Below are 23,072 nucleotides of genomic sequence, written 5' to 3' on the forward strand. Positions count from 1 at the left end.
TCAGTTATTCTGGTTGGTTATTCAAAGAACCGTAGTAGCCTCCTCATGCATTACATCTCAAAAGTGTGTCATCATTTATTCCAAATTCATTCATTAATTTTCACTTTTTTGAATTAGCACTCGCAATGATATGGTATTCTCCAACATTACAGGATCTGTATTTAAGAGTGTGAGTGGGCTTCAACAAATAGAATATATTTCTTTAATATTTCTTTTGTCATTCTCTATTTCTCAATAATAGTGAATCCAGTGTGGTGAAAGAACAGTTTGGTTTGCGCATTGCTTCCAGTTCTATTTAGAATCAGAGCAGAAAGAAGCTTTCTCTCATGTACCTGTTGATTCATTCAGAAGTTGATAATAGTTTTTAATAGTTTTTAGTTGATAACATTTTCAGTCTGTCTCGTGTTAGAATGTCCTGAATACTGAGCTCTGTATGTGCCAGTGCAGGCTACTGACCATTTACACACACCACTATAATATACAACATTGTTAAAAATGTTCTGCTCTATTGGAAATCTTATTTTGGCCATTTCATTTCCAACAACAAATTGCATTCTGTGAGTTACTATCATTTGTGCATGGCCTTTACAAACAGGGATAGAGAACCATTCAACTCTGCTGAAAAGGCAGTAAGAAAAAAATATTCTATTTTATTAAGACGTTAGCTAAAGTACAGATATTTTATTTAATGTGTTCCCTAAATTAGAAATGAGAAAAAGAGCACCAATAATTCAAAGTTAGGTTTTTTTATACAGTGCAGTAACTTGATTATTGCATTGAACCAGTTTGCATCAATGATAGACCACTTCAATAATTTGGATCATTTCAGTGAGTTGGCTACAGCCCAAATGCACTTGAAAAGCCCTCTGCAGCTAATGTATTCTGTGGGGACTAAAGTATATATTATATTCTGCTCCAATTTCCAGCTGTGAGTAGAAAATCTCAAATGTGGATCAACAAACATGACTTCTGATAACCTCAGAGGGGCAAATATTTACAGTCAAGTGTTCTGCCTGATATATCGCTGTACTGCATACCACTGACCAGTAACACCCTAGCGCTTACAAAGTAGACTTTATCAGATCGTTTTAATTTCACACTCTGGACTGAGTCACCTTGATAAGCACAGTCTCCTCTGTTCTAGGACTTTTTGAGGTCTTTTTCTGTGTCCTCCGGCATTATTTAGTGACGTCAGTCCAGTGGCTGACACACCAGACTCCAGCCTCAGGCGTCAGGGCCGTGGTGTCTTCCGAAGTTAACAGTGACTTGGTAAAACTAAACGTGTTTTGCTTTAAACATGGAACTAACACGTTCTATATAGACAACAGTATGTCCTCACTCTGCTGGGGACAGGGAGACAGAGTGGGGATGTGTTTCAATGACACACAGTCACAGATCCTACACAGTGCTACAGGGAGTCTGTCTGTAAACTAATCTCCTGAATGACAAGGGGTGACACGTGGAGACACAGTTGGACGACAAGCCTGGAGTAACAGCAGAATTAGCTAAACCTTTCTACAAAAAGCAGCCCAGTATGAAGACAGACTGTCATGAGTAATTCTGGACATCAACTCTAGTTTCTGCTGGACTAACTTTCTGTTGGACTGATTGCATGACTAACTTATTAATATTAAATCAATTAAATATTAGGGTGGCAGTAGCTCAGTCCGTAGGGAGTTGGGTTGGGTCCCGGCGGGTCACTGGTTCAAGTCCCCGTATGGACCAAAAAGTATGGGGTGTGGATTGGTGGCTGGAGAGATGCCACTTCACCTCCTGGGCACTGCCAGGTGCTCTTGAGCAAGGCACCATACCCCCCAAACCACTCAGGGCGCTAGTTTGGCTGGCAGCCCACTCACTCTGCCATCTCTCCATTAGTGCATGTATGTGTGTAGTTCAGGACTGTGTGTGATAACTAACAAAGTGTGGACACAGAGTGTAAATTGTAATTTCCCCATTGGGGATCAATAAACAGATTAAAAATTAAATACTTATTACATTTTGAACTGAGAAATATAAGCATCTGAACTAAGTAACGTTTTCTATAATTGAGAATGAAACCTTGGAAAGATAGCACTGATAGGAAAGTCCCCTTAACAGTTAAATGAACTATGAGTTACAGTGGGCAAAAAAAGATTTAAAGCGTTAAGAAAACGTTGACACCAATCCCGACACTCTTTGGCCACTAGGGGTCACACCATACTAAGTTCTGATTCCTAATGGGATTCAGTGGGTTCACTTCTCAGAACCATGACTGAACATAACTAGTGTGAGCAGTAGACCACACGCTTTGTGGTTAACTCTGATGCTCAGTATACTAGTATGCCTCTTGATCTGGACTAAACGCCTCATTAAAAAATCATCAATGGAACCTTTAACATAAACAGAGCTACACAGATTTATTTCCACCTCTCCACAAAAAGTCATCCGAGTCCTCTGTTTGGTTCTCTATAAGGACCCCACATTCATTACCATTTCAGACTTAAGTAACGGTCAGATGCACAGCAATACACTGTGTTAAAGTGCGGGGTTGATGCTGCGCTCTCTGTTCTCTTTCTGAAGACTACACTACCTCAGTGATAAATGACATTCATATAATGCATTCCTGTTAAACACTGACTTCTTGATTGGATAGTTTTTCATTCATTTAAACAACCCAGCGCTGTTGCATATGACTGAACAGATTAGTGTACACACACTTCTCTAGGAATGAACAAGGAACCATGCTTCATGCACATCTTCACCATTAAATAAATACTGTATCTGCAACTTGTGTACATCTGATGTACACAAAACCTGCTGTTGTCTATGATTAAAATACCTGCAAAATTAATGAAATTCAGATCAGCCTCAGGTGTACTTTGTGCTTTTTGTGTTAATTAGCAAATGCTAGCATGCTAACACCCTAAACCAAGATGGTGAAAACGGCAAACATTATACCTGCTTAACAGCACAATGTTTACATTGTGAGCATGTCAACCTTAGCATTGCACTCAAAGCACTGCTGTGCCTAAGTAATGCCTTACAGAGCTGCTAGTGTAGCAAGTCAAGACAAATAAAACTGACCGGCCTTGAGTTGACTGGCTGTCGAGTCTTGTAAATATTTAATAAAAAGACCCTTTGTAGCCCCTTATTGTCTTACTCCGTGAAAGTACGTTGCAGTGACAACTATGAGCAGAAATTGGTTAATTTCCACACACTGTGACTTACTTCTGTGGCAAGAGCTGTAAACACACACCAGCAAATATGGCGAGTGGTTCTTAAACATTGAGCCTGCTGTTAATTTGTATGTGAAATGTGTCAGCTTGTGATCTGTGAACCCACTGCTTATGCTATTTATTTTGATACATGACAATACAAAGCATGGAGAGTGTCTCCCATCATGGTAACTGTTGCTGGTTTGTGGCTTTTTATAATACTACGCTATACAGGTGGATAAATGGACAGGTGTTCTTATTTTACTGCTGCAGTGGGCTATTTTCCACTCGGGGATCTTATCTTATGAGTGGACTTTATGTCAACATACAGTGTGTTTCAATGTCCTATCAGGGGCATTTTCTTTCTTTCTGGGTTGAAAAATGCATCTTTAAAGTTTGTTGAAAATGTTTGGATCTTTATCTGTTACTTCAGTGCACTTATATCTTTATTTCTTAGATTAGTGGAGTAACATGACATAAAGTGTTGGTTTCTAAACTTAAAACAATGTCTCAACCATAAAGAAAATAAATGAATGTGCAGATAGATTTTTCACTCCCTAAAAGTTGTCATCATTTAAAATATAAACAAAAGCTTGAAGTATAGTTTTGAAATGTTGATGTTGTTTTTGAAAAAAAGAAGCAAAATAGACAAGGTTTGCAAGCAGACCTTCAAATTTATTCTCCTCTTATGCTGTAAATGTGTCTCTCATTCATTGTTTCCACATTTGCATTATAACCCATTACTGACAGTATTTCTGTAAACAACTATTAGTTCAAAAGTAAGACAATGCACAACTTTAGATAAACAGTACAGCGAACAGACAAATTGTTAGTTAGGCAATTTGTCTTCCCTGTCTGTATACACTTTCAAAATAAAAGTCCCAAAGCATGCATGTGACCCATTTTTGCAGTGACCACATACTAAAAACTGGATCACAGAAAAAAGGGGATATTTTTAAAGGCTGTCTGGTGTAAATATAGATATTTGGAGAATCACCTGAGAGCAGTGTCATTATGGAAATGATAAATAAGCTTCAGTACAAGAAGAATACAACAGCTCCAGAAAGAGGAGAGTGATCCATCAAACGGCTACTTAAAGCCCTTCACTCGGTGTGCATTATTTAGGGGTTTCACAGGGACCCTGGGGGAAATATGGTGGAAGAAACAGTGGGAGCAGGAAAAAAGGAACATGATAGGGTAAAGAATAATGCAGGCGTTGGACATCTAATGTTGTACTTAAGGAGCAATGATAAGGTAATTAGATGCTTGTAAATAGGGAAATGCAGCTCCTCATCTTACCTGGTCAACTTGCCTTAATTCTATATGCAAATGACAGTGTTGTCTGTCCTGACAAGGCTTGAACCATCATTAAATAAATATCAAGCTTGTTTTCACAATACAATGCAATCAAAACACACAAGATAAGGCAAATTATAGCACTACTGTAAGGGCACGTCATCTCTAATGAGGATTGAAATAAACTCTATTGACCTTAACATACTATAGTACTAAAAGCTATTCAATGCAATTATATTCTAGTACAACTGATGCCTTTTATGATATCACAGCCATAATATTTCAGCAGTTGCAGCTGTATTGCAGCTATAACCTTTAAAGCCTTCCGTGCATTGTAAAGTAAAAAAGAACAATGGCGGCTCCTTGTTGCACGTTTAAATAATTGTCGGTCTTGATTAGATTGGTGCTCTGGTGATTCAATTACAAGCAATCATCCTCATCAGTGGTATGCTATATACAGTACTGATTTCAAAAGCACTCGAGCATTTTCTGAAGTCTCTAAGATTTGAATACATCTCAGTTAGCTGAAAGGAGTTTTCCATTTCAATTTCATCTTTTTGAGAGTTTCATCTCCATAAATAAAACACTCAAAAGATGTTTAGCACATCTTGCTTGTGTCCATCTCGAGTCCAACAGGCAACACCATAGGTTCATCAGAGCATATTAGAATGATGATAATATAAAACTGTTTTATGTAATTTGCTGTTTGAATTACTTTAGAAGTCAGGAGTAATAGCATGCCGTCATGACTTTGCGTAAACATACACGCTGACACGCGTGTTATCTGTACCCATTTCGAGCTATCCACGTGTATGTCTACACACCTGACACCTGACATGCCGTTGGGTTTAAGAAAAGAAGAACGGGGTTGGCTTTAGTAAAAAAAGAAACCGACGGTTGAGTTTAGGAAACATGACATGCGGGACACAAAAGAAACGTGACATGTGGGGCACTATCCCCGCTCTCCTGGGAGAAAGTCCTGTGTTTTACCCATCCACCACCTCAACCAACCTTTCTTCTTACATACTACTCACTATGGTGCTAATTCACATGCTATCGCAAGGTAATGTAAGTCAATGGAGGCCAAACAGAGTTGATAAACACGCTAAAAAGAAAGTAAGTGTCTTGATAACACGCTAATAATGGCATACACAATGGCGTGTCATACATACGCCGTTTCATAAAACATATGACAATGATTAGACATTTTTATTTAAATTGTTGTTTAAAGTGTGAAAGACAATAAAACTATGAGATGTTCTTTCACGACTAAGCGTTTATTTGCCCTTTTGTGTAGCCGCAGACATTTGTCTCGTTTCCAGCTCTCTTGCTCGCTCCCATCCTACTCACTCTTTGTCTTTCTCTCGCCTTTTGTTTGGACTATACGTTTCACATTGTCTCAGCTCACAGAGTAGCTACTCTGACACTACAGGAGGACGACTAAGGTGTGTGTGTGGGTTGACTCGAGTAGTGTAGCAAGTATTACTGAATGCCTGCAGTGTAGAGGCCGGCTGCAGACAAGTGCTGATGCATGCTTGACTAAACTCTGTCCACTGGGACGCTACACGGAAAATGTGCGAAGCGTATGCAAGTGTGTCAAAGTGAGTTCAGGGGCGATGGGGCGACTGTTAGCTTACGATGACCTAGACTGACAATACAAGACATCAAACTTCTTGAGACTTTTGTGAAAAACTGTCACTCTATGTGCTCTGGGTACAGGTTTTTTTCACCTCACATAATATAGCGGAACATCTGAAACTGAATGAGTTGAGGCTACTTGTTGCTGAGAGTCATCATTGTGTCTTATCCAGAGAGAGCACAAAGCATGAGAGTGCTTTATATTATTTGCCAACCAGAGTCATGTGCCCACAAATGTGAGTCAGTGCTCTGTAGAGGTGTTTAACAATGACTGAATGTGCCGAGCTCCAACTCTAGTGTTGGGTCACAGGGTGACTGTTCCTGGGTAACTCGAAGTCATCAAATATTTAACTGGCCTTCTTTTCATGATCATGGTATGTAAACAAACATTATCTGTGTGATTGACACGGGATCTTTTGGCCTGGCACGACAGTGAAAGCCTAGACAGCTCTTTAGTGTTAAAGGAAAAGAGGGTCATTGCGGAGGATTCATTATCAAATTAATTTCCACAAAATGTTATCAGACTACTGGGAATGTTTTACTTCCGCGGGCACACTTTGAAGAACACAGCTTTGTAAAGTAAGCAAACTGTTGGCTAAATATAATTTGTTTCAAGAGATAAATGAGTGTGAAAGACAAATCAATTGCACCTTGCATTCTACGTGTTTTTAGGGCACCCTGTTTGCTAAAAAATGTTAATTCATTTTCTATTTTTCAGTCCATTGTTCAGTTGTCTCCTGACTTGTTTTCCTACTTTACACACAAGAAAGCACTCATTGCAGAATAGACACATTTGTACTATGTAATACTTTGATAAAAATGAAATTAAAGTGATCTAACACAATAATTTGTTTCTTTTAATTGTGGTAGATGCATGAAGGTGGATGGAAAACTCATTAAAGGGGAAAGATGAATAATGAATAATGGAGAAGGGTGTGTTGGTGTTGAGCTAGCTTAGTTTACATCTTCACTGGATGAAGCACTGTTTTGTGTGTGTGTGTGTGTGGGGGGGGGGGGTGGGGGGTGGGTGGGGGGGGGGGGGGGTGGGGGGGGGGGGGGGGGGGGCAGCAGGAGGAGCAGAAAAGCAAGGTGGCAGGAGGAGGAGAAGGCCGGCAGGGCAAAGAGCCAGAGTGTCTCAGCACTGCGTAGTGAAAGTGAGTAGACGGTTTCAGTGAAAGGCCCAGCCAGCACCATCCTCATCAGGCAAAAATGGAAAAAGGTTAGCAAGTGGCAGCCAGGACAGGAAACACAAGCTTTCTCATTGTAGTTGGTGGAAAAAACTGTGGGTGGGAATTGCTTCATGCTATGTGATAGGCTGCATGATTATGCATGTTTAAAGCATACTTTTGATTTCTGAATGTTACATGTCTAATTTAACTGTATAGCAGGTGCATTTTTCCCCTATTGTATGATGGAAAGCATATTTTTTCAAGTTTTTATTCCGATTCTGATTCCAAGATGTGAAATAATAAACACTATCTGTTTGCAGCAGTTGCTGATAAGTCACCATGTAAACTTTAATTATATACATTTAGGCATGAGATACATATAGAAGAGTGTACCATTTATCTACATGCAAAGCTGCGTGGTGAAAGTGACAAATGAGGCCTACTGGTTGTAGGTGGCTGTAGGTGCTAAGGTGTCAGGTGACTGGTGTTGCATGGTCAGTGTGGTAACCAGAGCTGGAATCTCCTTTAGAGAATAAAGAGTTCAGGCTCCATCAAGATCAGTCTGATGTGTCTCACATCCACAATGGCAAATACAGGCACAATGCATGCACAGAGGCAGATGCAAAGACTGTTGCACGATCAGGCATAACAACAGGTACATAGAGTAGACATTCAAAACCAGTGCATGCATGCATTCCTACATACACACAAACACGCAAGCGCCGCACACACACACACACACACACACACACACACACACACACACACACACACCAAACTAATGTCAGGCATGCTCAGTGCTGCAGTTACTCCTAACCAGTCATGCTTTCTCCATGTGAGGTGTCAGGGAGCATCTAGAAGTTAAAATTAATTATCACAGGTCTCAAAGTGTGATCTTCTGCACATCCTTTATATAATTATATATATATAATTTTAGAATAACTACAAGGCTGTTGGTAAATCAGTGTGTGTGTGTGTGTGTGTGTGTGTGTGTGTGTGTGTGTGTGTGCAAGCGACTAAAGGTGTGTCAGACGTTGTTGGGTGAACATACAGATGCTTGTTTTTATGTTTGTGTGTTTTTTTAATGTTACCTGTTGACTGTTGGAGCAGACAATGCAAATAAAGTTTTATCTTATTTTATTTGTAACATTAGCATTTCTGCTGACTAAAATCCGACACAAGACTATAGGTGGTTGGGTGGTGCCAAATGAAAAAGATAATTCATTTGTGACTCAAAACACAACATCCTTTTCCAGGAATGGGTTGAAATGTAGGCATATCAGTGATGACTTAAATACTTTTCATTACCTGATCAACAACACATTAGAGTTGTTACGATTCTGACTAAAATGCTGATATATCAGCAAGTACGCAAGTCTATGCACCAATCCTACACCAAATCATTTAGCCCCAGAAAAAGTAAATGATCAGTTTTCACGACACTTTCCCCTATGCATGCGGCTAGCAGACCAAACCGGAAATTTAATTCCAGTTTTTGGTCTGCTAGCGGAGAGTGAAACCAAAGACGATTTATACAGCTGTTAGAAATATATACTGTACATATTTTTATACACACTGGTATTGGATTGTTACTCTGTATCGGCCAATACGCAAGTTCAGGTATTAGAATCTGTATAGGGAAGTAAAGAAATATATTGGAACATCTCTAATTTCCATTGGACCTACATGTGGAAGAAGCATTACATATTCATTAGTCGTTCTCCTCAACAGAAGCAAACTCGCTTCCATTGCTTATCTGTCTTTGTTAGCTTTTTTTTCGGGTGTCACATATACAAAAAAGCCTTTCACTCGGTCCTTGCTGTGTTTGTGTCTGTTCTGAAAGAAATGTGAGTCTTGTTTGTTGTTCTTCCCCTGTGGAGTGATCCATTTTTTTAAACAGAGAGAGGTGCAAAGAGTGCAAACTCAGAAAATGACGGTGATAGAGAGGAGGTTCAGCCGAGGGTTTAGGTTGGTACAGAACCGGTGCCGGTGCAGCAGGTGACCTGGTCAGAAACAATGCACTCCGAGTGGCAGATGATTCATTTGGAGTGTGATTGCACAGCACTGAGAGAGCAGACAAATAGAGCGTGGTTGAGAAAACAGTCACCATGAGTAGGAAGACTAATACAATTCACAGCTCGCTATTTAAATCAGAATGAGATTCCTCTTCATTGTACCTATGTTGTATTTTGTAGATTAACAGTCTGAACAGCCAAATTACATATTTTTGATTCCTTTAAATCGGCTATTTTGTCACATAACAACAAAGTGTTGAGGTCATACAGTTTTAAAAATGAAGCAACATAGCTCTAATGAGCAGGAAAAAACATCCCAGTGACCTATTGATCATGTTTCCTGCAGTGTGACAACAAGGTCAGCGTTTTACAGTGCCTACAGTGTAGTATCTACACACACACGGAACAAAAAAAGGGCTTCTGACACAGTGCAAAGGGCAGTTTAAGGCTTATTTATAAACCGGAGAATAAAAATAGCTTTCAATATAGATTCATTAATATTCAGAGTTAAAAAAACACTGTATATTTAAGCCACGTTTTATTTAGAAGAATGTTTTTCAGCTTTTGAGGAAATAAACCACTAATGAAATGGGTTATGCTTAAAAATAAAGGTAAAAAATGAAATCTCATAAATACTTGGCTAAATTATAAAGTATCTGTAACTGTCACAAATTCTGCAATCTTCAAGACCAATGTATTTAAGCCATCAGAATGCAACCTGGACCACATTATAAAAACCTTCTTTCATAGTCAACAGCCACAACTACACAAGCTTTTATTGCTGAATAAACTGGTTTGTTAGTAGACAAAAGATAAAGTTATGATTTCTTTCACATTATTGTGACTTTAATAGACTGGTAGAGTTTGTCAGTTGAACGTTTTTGGACTGAATGTTTGCCTGTCTGATCCTTCTTGTCGCTTCACATCACTCTGAAGACTGCCTTTGAGCTGTCTGAAAAGCCATGTCCTCCTGAAGGTCACTGCTTCGTTTAAATGGCAGTAAAACACTGCTTATAGCAAATTAATTCCTCCAAAAAATCTTTAATTTCCAACTTCTAACAATCAACATATGTAGCTCAGCATGAATTCTTTCAGGACGACCTAACTTTTAATCAGCGCACTGCTAATCAGTTCAGCTGTTATCTTAATAAATATACTTTTGCCGCGTTTAACTGTCACATATACACACGTAGTCTCTCCTGATTGAAATATAGCTCAGCGTAAATGCTTTCAGGAAGACCTACTTTAATCAATGCTCTCTTCCTAAATAGAATCAGCTGGTGGAGGTGTTCACCTCCCTGCTTAACCAATCAGAATCGTGCACAAATTGCAAGGGCCCATCACAGAGTCACAACCCTACTTTAAAAATCAGTTTCTCCCTTTGCTATTCAGCTGTCGTTGGAGGCAAAGAGTGTAACCCTCCACCTCCCCTTCTACCTCCAGTCATCTCCTCCAGCTGGCCGGTCCAAAGCCTCTTTCGGTCTGGTCTTCGGGCTCCTTTGTCACCACCACCGGTGTCTAGATGCCATCAGGGGGTGTCATGGTTCTCGACCCCTATATAGACATAAGAAATATTTGTATAGCGATGGGGTCTAATCGCCAAAGACTTTGTACATTTTATTGAGATGCATAATAAACCTCATTTGCATATCTGCAAACATGTCTCTCCTGATTGAACTTAATCAATGTGTTGTGTTCAATCTTAATTTTGGAAACCTCTTTGTTGCTAATACCTGTAGGGGTTTTTCACAACATCCCCCCCAAAGATCACTTGTCAACCAGTGTGGCCAAACAAATCGCTTCCTGTGTACCAAAGGATTTTGTTTATGTAAATGCTTTTATGAACTGATAATACTTGTAGGTTGAATCACTAGTGAGATGTATCAATCATTAACCAACAGGAGCAAAGCACTTATATCAAAATGTCACAGAAAATTACTTAGAGTTAGTGTATAACCACAGACATCCAGCCAGTCCACACAGGTCATTGGGATGCCAGATTGACCTAGATACTAAAAATACCAGCGGCTGCAGTTAATTAGCAAAGTAATAAGATTAGATAGCTTGATTGGAAAGAAATGGACAAACGCTGGAGTAGAAGACTAATCCTGTTCAGCAGCTGTGAGCCTAATCACAGATCCATACACAGCATTGATGGAGTTTTGTCTCATTCAGCAGACAAAATGTTGATGGTATGACATAAGTGGGAATTTTAATCATGAAATATATTAATAAAAATATGAATATATGAAGGACAAAGTAGCTGTAGCAACCACTGCACATCTCGGTTTATCCTCAGTTCCATACAGACCTTTAGATCAGACTTCAGATCTTGAACTGAAATGCCCATTTTATAACTGGCAGATAGAAACACTTTATCAGCGTTATAGCGACTGTACCCAGCTTTATATGCAATTTGATGAGATGTCTGCTTGAAACAGCCCTTAGCCATTGGCTGAGGTAACCAGCATCCATAAAAAGACAACAGGCGTCAAGGAAGCAGATGGCAAATGTGGGCAATGCTTTGCAATCAAAAACAGAACAAGAAAGAACTGGGAATGTTTACCTGTGCTTAATCTATTCCACCACTGATGTTTTAGCTATAATCCCCTGTTTTGGCTATAAATTGTAATCTACCAGGACAAACAGGCTCAAATTAATCCTTCCTGGTTAGTAATAACACTTGAGTCAACCTTGTTGACACTAAAATGGAGCATAGCTGTGACGCAGAGGTGTAGTCTGAAAGCTTTGATTTAATGCCAGGGTGGCTGGAGAAGAAGTCACTCCACACTGACCCTGCAAAATACTGAAAGTCTTGTTGTACTTTGGGACGCTCCCTTCTTTGACAGTGCAGTAGTTACATTTCTGGACAGCCGCACGCTCAGCAGTGCTGAGGTCTGCAAAGCACAGAGCACTTTATCATTCCTCGGGGAGAATACAAGAACAAACACAAAGTGACGTGCCATTTTAAATGTTGTAAAAAAGGAAGGAAACTGGTAAGAAATGACACCTGTCTGACACAGTAAAGGGAAATTGGTTGATTGCCCAACAGCTTGGTGATAGTGCTAAACGAATCCAAAAGCTCCTCAAAGACTCCATTCAACCAGCAGCGGATGACCGAGACAAACTGTCATTTTCACTGGTTTCCAGTTTATATCACCAAGACATTGGAAAAGAATTTTGCTTTTTTTGTCCTCCACAAATAAGCTGCATGAAACCTCCCACTTAATAAATACAGTACAAAAACAAAAATCATATTCATGACATAGGCGAGAACATAAGGTATATTACATTTTAAACCGTTTGCATCAGTTTGTCAGAAATAGTGCATTATAAAATTCCCAAATCCAGTCAAGTTGACAGGACAGAACACAAAAAAAGTATAATAATAATAAAGTATAATAAAAAAAAACTCTGTGGCAACCAAAGTTTGTGTAAGTATGCATCCTTTTAAAGGTTATAAGGTGAACATGTACAGCATCTTTTTAGAGATCACAACTCTCTGTGGACATACCGTTTTCCATTGTAACCAAAAGGTACCGATGTTAAAGTAATACTTACACAACAGTTCACAATGTGTATGTGTGTGTGTGGGACTAGAGCAGACGTCCTACTCGTGCAGATCATCTTAACACAGCTCCAATTACAAAGGAGCTGATTAGATGTTCCCTGTAGAAAAGGCCGGGAGGAATACCGAGGACTTAGACAGACAAATGAACCAGACAAATTGGGCCTCTGATTATTATGAAAGCAGATAGGGTTACTGAATGAAAGTTATTTTTTGTATCCTCAGATAGACCGGGGCCAGATGACACACATGGTTTAAAATGAATTCAGATATCAGTAGTGATGTATTTTTATTTGTGTGTTATCAAACTGGGAGGAAATAGCTTTGAAGATTTTCTCAAAAAAAATCTCAAGTAAAATCCACAAATATAAATAATCATAGTGTAACTACTAAAAAAGTACTAAAAGTTAGGTTTAAAAGATAGTGAAGAACATAATGTTTTTGGGATAAAAATCAAAAAGCAGTAACTGTCAAGGCTAAACAGGCAGGTCTTTACATTTGCTAATGTTTGACCTTCCATTTATTTAAATCAAGTTTATTGTCATTCAACATGTTAGACACACGGAGAACCAAATTTGCACTCAGGACCAGCAAAATGGCAGTGTCAGTCATTGATTGGACTATCAGCACCATAGTCGCACCATGAACATTTGTAGTAAATCGCATGGTTATCCATTATATAGTTGTTAAGATATTTCAGTCTGACCGACATACATTGCCATCCCAGACACTATTTAATCCAAACAAATTTCGACCACAAAAGGTAAATCTCTCAGAATGAAAAGCAAGAGCAGCTGTCAATCAATGCATTAATGAAACCAAAATGCCATGATGTCTTATATCTTATGTTTGCCTTTCAATTTATATCACCATAACAACTCTTCTCTACCTTGTCTACTTCATCTTGAATTACTGTCTTCCTACATTTCCCAGAGTGTCTCTCAGAAACCTCCAGTGACTAGGTGTGAACTTGCTGCATTCAGCTGAGGCCTACATGTGTAAAGCAAGTGGAGAGAGCAATCACATGTACTGGGGTGAAACATTTTTCAGTTGAGAAAAGCTGAGAGTACTGAACATAAAATGTCTTTTTGGCATTGCATCATGGTCTCGTGAGGACTCTGTCTAAAGACATTTTGGTCTTGTTAACAGTTCTGTGATGGATTTCCTTCGGCATCAATTGTTAAATTTTGCAACAACAAAAAACTGTAGTATTGAAAGGGCTTAAAGTCACAACCACCTTGGTAATGTTAAAACAACTGCGATGATTCTGCACTTGACTGGTTTGTATGATACTAATGTATCAAAAGTATTGTTAATAAGATGTAAATGAGTACTCCTGAGAGGTCCAGCAGAGAGAGCAGCCCAGGGTGACTGTTGGTAAAAGGTTGCATGTCCTTTGAGTGTCAGTGCTCTGCTGGGGCACTGCCTTGGAGACTCCCTGTGACACCTGTTCAGCACCGTTGGTACAGACCCTGACACTAAGCCCGACTGACAGCACCATACTGTTGGCTCTACTTTGAATTCTCCGACCTCAGGTACTTCCCAAACTGTCTTGGCTAATAAAATCTATTTGGTGAAAAATAAGTTTTGATTGAAGCATTGCTGTGTACAAAGAGACTTCTAGCTTGGCGTTTTACCTTATTCCTTCAATTTGATCTCCTCCTGTTCTGTTTGCTCATCCCAATTGAAAAGAGTTGGTACACAGTGCATCTAAATATCTAAATATCTGGGGCAAAGTGGACGCGACCGATTGTGTCAATTCAGGAAACAATTATCAGACAACTGGACTAGTTAATAATGGAAATAGACGTGATATAAATAGGCTAATATTTTAGTCCTCTGTAAAGCCCCTTCTTATATCGAGCTGTATAAATTCCAACAGCACCATTAAACCGCAAGGGAAGACAGCTGTGACATTATTTTGTATTGATTAAAAATTAATTAATGGGTTGGATTTAAATAAAAAGTTTGCTCACAAAAAAAGAAAGAATTAGTGGGTTGGATTTTAGCTTGTTTCCTTCCAAAACCCAATGCGCATTGACAAACTCTATCATCGTTTTAGGGTTGGCGGCGAGTGGAAGTGAAGAGAAAAGTGGTGAACACAATCCAAGAAGGTAGAGTGGAGTTGATGAAGCAGCCGAGGCGATGGTGCTCAGAGATGCTGGTGATCAGAGTGCCACCGTGGCTCATCCACATCCATGCCACCACACCGCCTCCTCACCAGCCAATTACAGTAATTAGACAATCGTTTCCAGTTGCCGAAAGATTAAACGCTCAGTGTCCTGGCTGCTAAGATAGCTGTTGTTGGACATGTTTCAGCATCAGCGTGGAAAGTGAAATTGTTATACAACTGTTTGCTGAATAGATGCAGTGGATTCATAGCATATTCATATGATGTGAAATTGAATGAGAAATTGTTGATTATGTGGGCTTCAAGTGTTCATGTTTTTCCGTAGTGTTTTTGCACTACAATTTCCAGAGATCATTTGACAAACAAACTGGTGTAAAGATATGGTTTCCAGGTATAACAATCACCACTTATGCAAACTGACCAGTTTTTCTTCTGGGTACTACAAAACAATGCTTTAATGAACTAACTGTAGGCTGAATTACTATTATGTTAACAAAACAGAAAACAACGTAAACATGTTGAAGATCATATGTTATCATATGTACCAAGTCAACGCAATTGATGATAGTCATTTACCACAATGACACGTACTTCATGGTAGAGCAAACTCTAGTCGTCATTCATTAATGGCCAGGCCATTGAGGTTACTGTGCAGTGCTTTTGGCACAGCCACTTGAGTTCTTATGTGTGGCGAATGAGCCAAAAATAAAATAAGTCCTCCAAAATGAGAGCATGAAGCATCTCTACTTGGGATCTTCCTGTTCTCTAACTGCTGTTACCTTGTGAAGCTCTGATGCAACACAATGAATAATCCTGCAGTGTTAGGACACTATGGTCAGAGAGTGTGCTGCAGCTAAGTAGCACCCCAACACAAAAAGAACACTCAAAAACCAAAAGAGAAAGATATGGATTTGTTTTTCTGGTACGATGCAGCTGCATCAGTGCGTAAGACAATGACCAGAAGTAAAGAACGATTAGTGAGCTAGGTAGATCTATAATCATTCTTAAAATCCACATTTGATGGCTCATTGTAATCCATTTGTTAATTTACTATATAGACTCATGTGTGAGCAGGCTTATTGACATAACTGCTGTCTAATAACACTTTGTCTAATTTTGAATAACTTTGCTGTCTTATTAAAGATTTAACTTAAACAAAGACTTTGAGTCTTGTGGATACTGTACAAGTAGCAGACAATTGTCACTTCAAGGTTAATAAGATACTTAATTATGATTATATGTGGTGTGGAATATTATGGTGACCACAAAACATTTCTAATCAAAATTAGTTAACATTTGCATCAGACATAAAATTAGGACTTATGTTTATTTTTCTTATTTTACAATTTACATTGATACAGTGAATGTAGAGATCAATATATATGACTTGTTTGAATTCTGAAGTCTGTTATCTGTGTTTTTTGCTTTACTAGTCAAGACTTTATGCGTCATGAAGATGCCTTGGAACTGAAATCCACTGTGACACTGTAAACGGAGCCAAAATGTATGACTTTAGGACTGATCTAGGCCCAGTAGTTTATAAAAACAGCTGTTATTGAGTTTTGGTTACCCGTTAACTTGACAAGAATCCAACAACAATTTGTCAGATATGCAATTGGATGATGAGTTTAGAAGGGGTGAGATGGAGTTACAGGTGAGACAAAAGCTCAGAGGGTGTTCTCTGTTCCTAGTCTTCCTGACTTGTGCATTGTTGGGTTAATAAGAGCCTCTCCCCATCAGTGTAATAGAGAAGAGTGGTGGCTGTCAGTTTGCACCTCTTCTTTCATGGTGCTGCGAGTCTGAACCTAATGGTGACATGAGGGCTCACTCAGGAGGCTCATTGCTATAATGAGAGGACCCCATCAACGTGTCTCCTAAGTTGGATAATGTTATGAGCGGGCGCACAGCTTTAGGCTTTAATGCCAGGGGATTAGATGCACTAAAGCTAAATATTACATACGTTTGGGTGCTCCATCTCTGCATCTCTGAGGTCTCCAGAGTAATAAAACTCTCCAATGAACAACAGAATAAGTTGTCTCCCCATCAAAATTGCAAAGGGTTCAACACCTCAGGTCCAAATTAAGTTCATATTATATCATATTAAACATGCAACGTTAATTCACTAATTGCAAGTAAAGATTCTTGAATAGATTATAGCTGTCTAAAATGTTAGATGGCTGTCTTTGCTTATACTTTCTTGCATTTGAAAAACAAAACTGAGTTATACATGGTCAGAACATGTATAAGAAAGCTAAAGGCAAAGAAGTCACCTGTTGCTTAAAGGGAATACATTTTTTTCCATAGATCTAGATCTTTTTTTGTATTGCATAGCAATATCTTCAGTGTGCCTACTACAGGCTTCATTCCAAAGGACTAATGTCACCCGCCAAGTGTAACTTGGACTATCAAATTAAAACCATGAAATTAACAACTGAAGTCCAAATTTGGCAAAATCCCAAACAGGAAAAGGCAAAACACACTGAGAATGGTGGTTGATGGTATTATAATTAGCAGGTAATATTCAGATTTCTCTACTACCATAGTTGTAATTAAAATATGACTCTTAGACAGAGTTTGTATGTTCTCTGTGATTCCCACAACTAAAATGAGGGCTGACTTTTACTAATTTCACACAGCCTCAGTCTATTTCTCACTTCTCATCCACGCGCCCACAGTGAGAGCTGTTAAAAAGGGACAGCAACTCAATGAGCTTAATCTCACACACAGCCAAAGTGAATTCCAGTGGGCTACCTTGGTTGAGTGACACCCAAACACAAAAATGCACATATAGCTACATGGACTTTGCCAGCAGTGACAATTGACAAAACGTTCTGATGAACTTTACCCTTTTACAGAGTAGCAGTCCAAAAACAAAAATTGCTGAACATCATCCCCTTCCAAAGCCATCCCTTTAAATCCAGCCTCTCTCAATGGAACAATGGGAGAAATGTTTGGCCTTTGAAGCTGGTGAACTGGGCCATTGAGGGCCATGCTGTGGGATCGGATGCAGTGAATTAGTGCAAAGCCTCAGCAGAGAATAAAGCTGACACAACTGCACTGCTTTGGCCTTGCTATCAGCTCCTGCCATGGAACACTGGACCCAACCTGAAAAAACTTCAGAGTTGGAAATTACTTATATATATTATACATATATATATATATATATCAATAAAACCCTTCAGCCCACAATGAAGGGTTAGGGTTATTTTTACAGTATATATACACATACAGATATGGATGTGCATGCAAAGGTTGATTTTAAAAGATAAGTTGTGGGAAGTGAATCTTGATCTCTCTCTCTCTCTCTCTCTCTATATATATATATATATATATATATATATATATATATATATATATATATAGGGAATAATGGTTTAATCCAGAAAATTGAATACATGTGAAACTGCCATATTATATCATTTATTTGGGCAAAACATCTTCTGGTTGGTGCATTTAAAGATGCTCCAACAACAAAGACACTTGAGACTGCCTTCAAAAAGCATTCAGAAGTTATGTCAGATAAGGAAATCCAGAAGACAAACAATTAGCAAATATAAACAAGGTAAAAAGAACTTTGCTTTTTTTTTGCCACCCAAATCTGATATTCTTGATGTGTCCTTGAACCCACCAATGCGTGCAGTTTTCAAAAAGTCCCTGGTTTGCAATGACATTATAACACAAATGCACTTTTACCAATACAATTACTATGATGTAGTTAACTATACATTGATATACTGTACATCTTAAGCAAGTAGCATGTCTCTCCAAGTCATATTATTAATATATTATATGAATGTAAATCAATGGCTGCCTAAAATGAAGCAGCAGTACAGTATGCCATTTCCTTGGTCATTTCCAATGAATGGTTTGAAAGAAGAAAACCCTGGTACAGCACTTTAAATAAATACAGTACATGGTCCTGGCTCTCATGTGTGAAGAAGAGCTTCTCAGTCCAGTCTTATGAATGGCATCTTGTAGCTCTCTCCAAAAAGGCCCAAAGCTAAAGGGGAAAGTGGCATCTCACCATATGCCTGTAAAAATCACCATATGCCCCAATGGTTAATTCATTTTTCCAAGGCCACAGGCCTATTTTTCAGCATCTCAACACACCAGTGTTACCACAGCACACTTCTGAACCTTTGTTCACCCTTCAGTACTGCATGGCATTTAAAGCATGTGATTATATCTCGGACTTCCAAAATCTCTTTGCCATTTAGTATACATCTGCTGTTTGTCTCTTGTGTCTATTCTAGTGACATTACAGACGAGTGTGTGTAGGTGTGACAGCGACTGTGCCTGAGTGTGTGAGAAAGCATAGAGAGAGTAAAGATAGGTCTTTATGAGTGTGTATGTCGCCATGAAAGACAGTAAAGCAGACGGTGTAGGTGAGAAAGCAAAGATAAAGTAGAGAGCTATGCTTAGAAATAATGGGGTCTGTGATGCCACTGAGAAAAAGGGTCAGCTGCTGGTAAATTGTGGGTAAAATCAGGGCTTCGTTGGGCTCGGCTGTGTGGAATTGACAGATGGAGGATGGGTTCCCAGGGAGCCAGACCTGCTACAAATAGCTCAGTGTGCACTCTTTCCTGGGCACACATATACGCAAACCTGAAAGATGCTCGGAACAAGAAGACAAGTTCTAACACATATACAAACACCCACACAGACAAATACACAGAAAACAAGTACATGGATGTTCTACACTGATGCTTTAAGACTACTCAAGTAGGCTTCAATTAACCTTTGGCTCACGCAATGGACAATGAGACACACATACAACCAGCGAGTGGTATGAAATTGTCATCATCGTCATCTTTACGTCTTTGTACTACATGACAAAATGTGATCTGGTTTTTGGCTTGATATGACTTTGTTTGATTTAATGTCCTGAGCACACAATGCTGTGACCAGTCCCCGTCTTTGTACTAACTTTGAGTGATCCACAGGAACCGTCCAATCACGTTGTAGTTGAGCCATCAAGGTTAGAGGAACAGAGAGACGAGGGAACACATACAGTAGCTCTGTTGAAATCACGTTGTGCCTGCTGACTCTGAACTGCTCTCCCTGTCCTCGTTCTGCCATTTGAAGTGAACTCATTTGGAAGAAATGCAGGGGATTTCATAGAATATCAACCAGTTTAATTAGAACTACATGTCCTTTTTCTATGTCCATTCCCCCGTTTTCGTTGATCTAAAGATGGACAATGCTTTATTCATAATGATAAAACACCCTCTAATACTGGATGAATAACAAGCAGTCCTCCATACAGGTGGTCGTGTCGGCATTAAATAAATGAGCTTGATGTTTCAAAAGTTTTTTTGCTGTGTGAAACCAGCTCTAAAAATATCAGCTATGAAAACAGAAAGGGAGTCCGAGAGCGCCTGAATACATAATCTGTTCAGCAGAGAGGTTTAATTTGTGTTATGAGTGATAACATCTGTTATAATGATATAGAGTCATCACACAGAAAAGAGGAGGCACACACAGAACATCAGGTGACTGGCCATCTCTACATCAAAACATTACCTGATTTTGTAGTAACATTGTGTTGAAGCTCACTGTGACTTAAATAAAAACAAAGAACCTAAGTTTTCTCATAGACATTAAGTGTTTTGTGTGGCTGAACGGTTCAAATCCTAAAATGAATTGATGAAGAAACGATCTTGCTTTGCACTTATAATTGTTTTTGAAGAGAGTTTTGACATATATCATTATATCGCCAAGCCCTAGTAAAGGGGAGAGGTGAAAGTATTCAGACTGGTTAATAAAAATGCAGCAACGCCACAATGTAAAAATACTCCATTACGAGTAAAGGTTCTGCATTCAGTATTGGCAGCTAAATGTACCTGGAGTATCTAAAGTTGCACAAGTAACCCTTTTGCCAAATGGGCTCTTATGGAGTGTCACATTATTATACAGTAATAATACTGTATACATACTATATAATACTGTACTCCTTACAATTTTTATTACTGATGCATTATTGTTTAAGGACCATAACAATGTTGTAGCTGGCTGAGCCAATTTGAAAACTTAATGTACTATTATATAAGCTGTCATGATGTTTTCTATATAAAATGTTCAATATGCAGAGTATGCAGCACTCAGATAAATGTAGTGGAGTGAAATGTAAAATATTTGCATCTGAAATGATGCAGCATACAAGTAGCACATGTCCTAAAAAAGGAAATTCTTCAGTGTAGTGTAGTGCCTCAAAACTGTAATGTAGTAGAGGACTGGACTAAATGTACTTCCTCAAATGCTGAAGGGAGACGAGAGCCTTTGATCACAAGGATGCTCTGTCGCTTGGGCAGAGGTCAGGGTTAGTGGAGGGAGATGTGGCTGTAAGGACACTGGATCCTGAGCCGATTAATTTTCTCACCCCCAGGGTATCAGTGGAAAGGCAGACAGGATCTTTTCTCAGTATGTTGTCAAGGTGAGGACACGGTAAACCATAGCCACCCAACTGCTGCCCCCAGCATTGCACCGCAAAGCACATTAGGTAATGAAACTCTTGTGAAAAGCTAGGATGCAAGTTTGGAGCGAGATAAAAAGTGTATAATTGGTTTTGGTCTGTATGGAAAGACATTCCATCAGGTGATTAAAAACCTGAATGATTCCGAAAGCGAAGACAATGTCTTACACCGACTCAATTTCAATTATAACCCAACACTCTCATAATAATAACTACACACTCTCAAAGAAAAGTTTAAGTTGCTTGTTGCTGTCACACACACACACTTGTGTCACTCGCCACCACAAACTGGCATCATTGGAGCATGAATGCTTAGATTGATTGACAGAGAAAACTTAATTGATCTAAACAACTACAGTAGTTATTGTATAATGAGGCACAAAAAAGCTAACAAGGTTACATTCATGCAACAATACAATCTTACAATTCACTCAGACAATCACCATAATAGAAGCAAAGACAGTGCTCAAAACTTTGTCACATGCAGTTTTCTATAAATTACTTTTCGCTAAGTTAATCACTGTCCATTTCCTGGACTCAAAGTAGCGGAAAGGAAGAGAGATATTAAGTGCAGCTGTACAAGTCATTATGTAAAAACATTCAACAACAACGGTCTCTGTCCTCACATGCCATGGCTCCTGTAATAGTGTAGTCAGTGTTGTGGAATCTCTTACTATGGTGATGTTTTCTTGAAAAAAATCCATCTTCACAGTATCAAACGTAGCTGGTAATCAACTGTGGATCTGGTAAACAAACTTGACAAGGGTTTATTTTTCTATTTCCTAATGCTTCCTTAAGGTGTCAGGGGAGAAATAGTTGACAGAGCATTCAGTGGTTTTGCATTGACCCTAATGTCTAGCAGCCACATGCTGGCGAAAGTGTCCATGACAGGTCTGTTTTGTATATTTTTTGTGCAATTCTAACTGATCTCAGCCCCACAAACTGCTTTGTATGCCCTATCAGTCCTGACTTTATGACCAGGCAGAGCAGTGACGTTTATAAAACTACAATAGCAGACCATGAACCTGCATCACACTGTTGCACAACAAAAGGTGTGTATGTGACCATAAACAATATGTGTACTTTATTATATACATATGTTTCTGCAAAATTGGAACTTGCTGTGGGCATCACTACTAATAAGAAGCCACTCAGGATAATAGTGTATGTAAAACCACGTTATGTGGCATTGCAGCGATGATCTGAAAACAATCAGCTCTAAATTCCAGAACACAGAAACGTTTATAAAAACCTTCTGAACAGTTTTTAAGTTTGAGTAAGATGTTATTTTCCACTGTCTAACCCCCAACATACTCCAAAATAAGCCTGCACTAATCAGGGAAAAATATGAATCACAATTTTTTTAGCTTAGAATTGATATCACGATTCTCTGCCACGATTCTTTTCTCATGAAGTGTAATATTTATTGGACACATGAACTATGACAAAACAAAACAAATGGACAGTACCAAACATAGATTCTTTTTGGCACCTATAGCACATTGCACATCATCAGAAGCCTGAAATAGAGGCTTAAAAGAAGAGAAGGGAGAGCATTGCAGTGCTTGGGAGCGCTTTAAAACCTATTT

At 38.9% G+C, this 23,072-nt stretch overlaps 1 long non-coding RNA gene across 2 annotated transcripts in view; it reads right to left on the reverse strand.

The window, feature by feature from the left end:
• Window positions 1–23,072, reverse strand: part of LOC116671795 (uncharacterized) — a 50,311-nt gene that overhangs the window by 1,836 nt on the left and 25,403 nt on the right. Inside the window, exon 4 of one of the 2 annotated variants that reach the window (XR_004327366.1) lies at window positions 10,334–10,866. The exons of the other annotated variant lie outside the window; for it this stretch is intronic. This is a non-coding gene — a long non-coding RNA (uncharacterized LOC116671795). Of the gene's footprint in view, window positions 1–10,333; window positions 10,867–23,072 lie in introns of those variants that run through there. 2 annotated transcript variants of the gene reach the window in all.

The sequence above is a fragment of the Etheostoma spectabile genome, chromosome 21 (assembly GCF_008692095.1).
Source record: "Etheostoma spectabile isolate EspeVRDwgs_2016 chromosome 21, UIUC_Espe_1.0, whole genome shotgun sequence".
Taxonomy (NCBI): Eukaryota; Metazoa; Chordata; class Actinopteri; order Perciformes; family Percidae; genus Etheostoma; species Etheostoma spectabile.